Source organism: Octopus bimaculoides, chromosome 13, assembly GCF_001194135.2.
Source record: "Octopus bimaculoides isolate UCB-OBI-ISO-001 chromosome 13, ASM119413v2, whole genome shotgun sequence".
In the NCBI taxonomy this organism is placed as follows: domain Eukaryota; kingdom Metazoa; phylum Mollusca; class Cephalopoda; order Octopoda; family Octopodidae; genus Octopus; species Octopus bimaculoides.
Window position 1 is genome coordinate 61576384 of NC_068993.1, and position 5769 is coordinate 61582152.

Sequence of the window (5769 nt, forward strand, 5' to 3'; positions counted from 1 at the left end):
ATATATATATATATATATATATACTGACATGACACTCTGTCGGTTACGAGACGAGGGCTCCAGTTGACCCAATCAATGGAACAGCCTGTTCATGAAATTGAAATGCAAGCGGCTGAGCACTCCACAGACAGGTGTACCCTTAACGTAGTTCTCAGGGAGATTCAGCGTGACACAGAGTGTGATAAGACTGACCCATTGTAATACAGGTACAACTCATGATTGGTCTTCGTTGCTAAGGTCACACTTTTGCCTTTTACTAAGAACCATTACTTTGAGCAATGATTGGAAGGTTTGCTTTGGAAATGTTGAAGATATGCTGGTGACATGGGTTGTGTGTCACTATAAATGATATGACTCGTTTTTGTTTTCCTCTTCTTTGATTTGTTCTCAGCTGTTGTATGGGTATTTTATTGTCCGCTGTAAGCCATTTTCTATAAGATACCCTGACCAAAAGAGGGTAAGCATATGAAAGCCAATAGCATCAAATTTTAACTCCAGTTACATCGTAAACCCTACGTGGGTGTTCGCCATGTCGGAACTTTCGCTAAAATTAGAGCCTGCCCTTCTAAAAAGGAGCGGATACATTAAAAACTTTACTCCTGGGTAGGCTATGTTCACGGCTGTAACACTGGATCTTTTTTAAAACGGGGGCCACATTTTTCATTAATGTTTTACGTAGTGTTTTTGGTACCGAAAGACTTTCAAACTTCGTATACTTATTTATTTAGTGTTATAGAACAGAAAAATATTTTTGTATTCGAATTTATTTCATGTAAAAAATTGTCTTATTTCGATAATTTCAACCAATCACTGATAAGTATTCAGTTGTTTATATTTACTCCTTTGGCTGATTAAGCGGTGTAAAGCGCATTTAATTTCCATAGCTTCGTTTTGCTTTTTTCTTTTTAAATTTGCTGTTTTACCCTAACCCTAACCCTAACCCTATCACCGATAGAATTGTTTCAGAATCGTTTGTTTATGTAGTCGGCACTTAATGTATATCGGCTGAATGGACGTCAGTGATTGGTTGAAATTACAGAAATACGACAACTTTAACATGGAATAACTTAGGGATTTCTTTTTTTTAAAAGAAGACTAAGAGAAAAAGATGTTTTATATGACACATTCTACCAGTGTTCCAAGTTTCAAAGTGTTTCGTTAATGAAAAATGTGGCCCCCGTTTTAAAAAAGATCCCTAACGTCATATTGAGTACCCTTTCACAACTTAGATATCATTAACACAACGAGCATAACTGATTCAAAAACACAATGGGCGAAACCATTGCTAAATGTCTATAATCTAGTAAGTATATGTACATACACGGAATGGAAGCACTAGCAGAATCAAATGAGGTTGTACCGTCTCGGTCGAAAATATCATCCACATAGAACATGTGTAAGTGTGTGTGTGTGTATATACACACACGTATATGCACATACACTTACATAGAGGCATGCACACACACGCACACACACACACACACACACACACACACACACACACACACACACACACACACACACACACACACACAAATATATATATATATCACGGAAACAGCCGAGTGTTTGTTTTGCTTTTGTCGAGTTATATCGAAGGGAATCAAAACTCTTATACTGCGTCTTTGTCACACGATATTGATAATTATGACACAGATATAAGTACTTAAATATTAACCCTGAAATAGATAAAAACTAGTTCCTTCAAAAACCTGCTGGTTATAAATGGTAACTGAGGTAGAACTATTAAGACGTTAAAGTCAATGTGAATGTTTCAATGAACTGTAAGGGGAGATAACACTGTTCATTGTTACTGAAAGTAAGTTCAGTTAAAGTGACATCTGAAATCTAAGGGGACGTAACTACACGAACGTCTCATTCTTTTGTAATTCAATCCCTATTCATGCTTCTCCATTTGCAGTATTTTTCTTTTTTGTTAAATCGTGGACATGCATTTCTGTAAATGCATATGCGTATGTGTGTTTGTGTGTGTGTGTGTGTGTGTGCGTGTGTGTGTGTGTGTGTGTGTGTGTGTGTGTGTGTGTGTGTGTGTGTGTGTGTGTGTGTGTGTTTGTGTTAGTGACTAAATGCTAACTAATCAAGAGAACCATTATTGCTGTATGTCTTTGAAAATGTAGGCCGGTGAGATGGTTAGCTTTTGTAGATACATGAAAAATACTTCGCCCGTGTAATATCCGGGATTAATACAACGTTAATAATTTCCGAATAGGAAGCTAATTCTATTCAAGAATTTCTCAATGCTACTGACCAATTAAACTTGATCAATTCTTTATATATTTCCTTTTATTTTGAAGTGTTTTATTGAACATTCGAAACTATTGAACTATTAAAACAAATGATTAATAGGAGAATTCTAGAAATACTTGTATCTAAATTGATCTAAATTACTTTTGTTTTCAGAGTAAACGGCTTAGGTACAACTTCATTGTTTTCCCGCATCGGCAGTATATTCGCACCGTTCATTCTTTAGCTTTCCTCCTATGTAAAATGGCTTCCTCTAAGTATCTACGGCGTCCTTTCGGTAGCAGCGGGATTATTGCTGTTGTTATTGCCAGAAACACAGGATAGAGACTTATCGCAAACTCTTGAAGATCTGAAGAGTTGGAAAACACAATATTGTGTTAGTAAAAAACCCAGTAACGATGGAAAGAAATTGGAAGAACTATCCTTTTAAATACATTTCAGAACTTCACTTTTAAAATGTCTCAACTGATATTTTACAATAAATAATTTTGGAGGCAAAATCAAATGAGTTCATATTTTCTTTTGGACATTTTGTCTAATAAATGCATTAAATATTCGATTTGTTTTGAGTCAGCAGTACAAGGCCTGATTTTGAAGGAATAAACCGTGGTTTAATAAATTATCAACAAAATATTGATGTCGCTTCTATCACCCTCACAGTTGTATAAGAAAATGTCATTTTGCCAACTGACCATTTAAAACTCTTTAGTCAATGAATTGCATATTTTCTTTCGAATGTAAAACGTTCGAATTTATATAATTAGATTTTAAAATGTCTTTTAAAGCTCTGGATGAAGACGGGCAATTTTTATTTCTCAACCTCGAAAGTATGACCTCGATTGTATTTTGAAATTGGAGATTAGAGAACCGGAGAGATTAGTGCAACGCATTTGTATTCGACGCTCTGCCGATGCTGTCAGTACGCCATCTTAAGGTGGAACTGCTACGATTTATTTTATCGCCTCTCAATGACGTATATACAATTAGTATGATTCATAGATGGTTATGTTAATTGCACGCCGCTTCCATTGAGCATCTTGGATAGAAAACTATGTTCATAATTATTTATTTATTACCCATGCGGGGGATGGAGTGGGGCTAAACACAGAGGGGACAGACAAAGTCGACACCGGCGGAATTTGAACTCAGAACATAACGGCAGACGAAATACTGCTAAGCATTTCGCCCGGTGTGGTAACGCTTCTACCAGCTCGCCGCCTGAAATGCACCCGATTTATTATTTGTCTAACGATAAATAAGATTCTACGTAATTCAGTAAAGCAGGACTACGTCTTAGAAAAATATAAAAAGAAGTGTAGACACAACCTCAGTTTCTACGTTACACCTTGAAGATATAAAATGTTATCTAATGTCTTGTACATATAAACGCTCGCAGAAATATCTGCACAATGATCTCCAGCAGTTGGTAAACTGTGTGCATTTCAGGCAGCGCACGTTTTCTTATACGCATTAAAAAAACACAGATTTAACTTCACAAAAACATTGAACGTTGAACCTACTAATGATCAGACAACGTATTCCTTCCCAAAATGATACAGCTGGAAGTTAAAGTAAAAATATTGACAAGGTGCCCAAATGTCATTGATGGTAAAATAAGAGAGGCGAAGTAAGAACAAATGGTTGAGGTTTCGTTTTCTTTTAAAATCCACTCAAATCCAGTTAGCGTTACCAGAATATCAATGGATTCTAAAGTGGCTCGCAAACATAATTCAAATAAGCAAAATATATAGTAAATATATACAAATTATAAAAATAAATATAGTGAGATGCGTGGTTTTGGAGCGTTTTAACTTCTCTTTCAAGCAGATACATATTATATCCTGACATTTTTCAAAATTATATTTTGCATATTTGGGTTATGTTTACTGGCCACATTATCATTATTTTTTTTTATAGAGAATGATAACTTATTTGAATTTTAAATTTATGTATGAATATGTGTGCGTGTATGTATATATGTGTGTATAAACATTTCTGTGTATGTGTTTGCGTGTATGTATGCATACGTGTGACCTTGATAACTGCCATGAGGCAGGAAAGTATACTAGTCCTTATATATTTTATACTCTATATTTAATACTCAATATTTCATATATTCAATAAGACATTCAATACTTCATTTCATTTTACTATTTATATTATATATTCCATATTCTATATCCCACATTAATTTTATAAGAATATAAATAAAACATAGAAACAGACAGAGTTGGAACTCTTTTAAATAATATATGCATATATATATATGTATACATGGATGTATATATATATATATATATGTGTGTGTGTGTGTGCATGTGTATATATGTACATGTGCGTGTACGTATGTGTATATGTATATGAGTACATATATACGTATATGCTTGTATATGTGATATGCGTCCGTTTGACATATCCGTATATGTGTTTGTATATATATAAGTGTGTGTGCGTGTTTATGTGGGCCTGTACATGTATATATGTTTATTTCTGTAGACGTGTGTCTGTGTGCGTATGTGTGCGTATTTCCTTATCTGCGTATACACCTGTATATCTTGTATATGTGTATATGTGTAAACGTGAATGAGAGTGTGCATGTGTATGTATATACTTATCGACATGTCTTTGTGTTCCTCATATGTGTGGTTAAGTGCATGTATTGTTATGAACATCCACTTGTTTATCTATTCTAACCTATATTTATACATGTGTGTGTGTGTGTTTGTGTTTATATGTGTGTGTGTGTGTGTGCTCGTGTGGGTATATATGCGAGCATGCGTATTGGTGCCTTTTGTTCTATGGGACTAGGCGACCTTTGCCCCGCTCTGCTTACTCTTGAAGACTGCACACTAGCGCTCCACTGAAATCTATCTTTAACATTTTGTTGATAAAGTTTTTATTGCCTCAATACATATCCAGACATTCGCCATAACGATGGCAAATCTTTTCCTGCTTTTACTCTTCTTTTTCTTTTTATTTCTCCCCTTTGACCCCTAACCGCACCCTCCACCTTGCACAAAAGCGTTCATTGATTGTTTAAAGTTACTTTATTTTCTTTTTTTTTCTTGTTATTGACTTTTCTAGTCATATGGAATTCCTTGCGGCAGTGTAAACTTCATTGATATAATTTCAACCTGATGACAAGCTACACTGCGGAGAATTCGTTACGTAATACTTGCATAATGAGCTTCAGCTGGTTACGAAATATATGTAGCTTACATTTTACCTGTTCTACTCCTTTAAATTTTGGATTATATATGTATATATATATATATATATATGAAAATTTGTTTTGGGATTTGAAAATGCACTTGAATCTAAAATGCGTGTGGTAGAGTATTCACAAACCAAACTAGTTTCGACAATTTTTTTGCTTAACAATGGTACACACACACACACACACACACACACACACACACACACACACATATTTGTACACGTTTTTTAGATTCAGGTGCATTTTCATACCCCAAAGCAAATTCTCGTATACATAATATATATATA

At 34.7% G+C, this 5769-nt stretch overlaps 1 protein-coding gene across 1 annotated transcript in view; it reads left to right on the top strand.

Moving 5' to 3' along the window:
* Positions 1–3867: 3867 nt before the first annotated feature.
* Positions 3868–5769, top strand: part of LOC106880857 (organic cation transporter protein) — a 16727-nt gene continuing 14825 nt past the window's right edge. The window contains exon 1 of the mRNA XM_052972537.1: positions 3868–3892. The gene's annotated coding sequence lies outside the window, so the exon portion shown is untranslated. The remainder of the gene's footprint in view (positions 3893–5769) is intronic.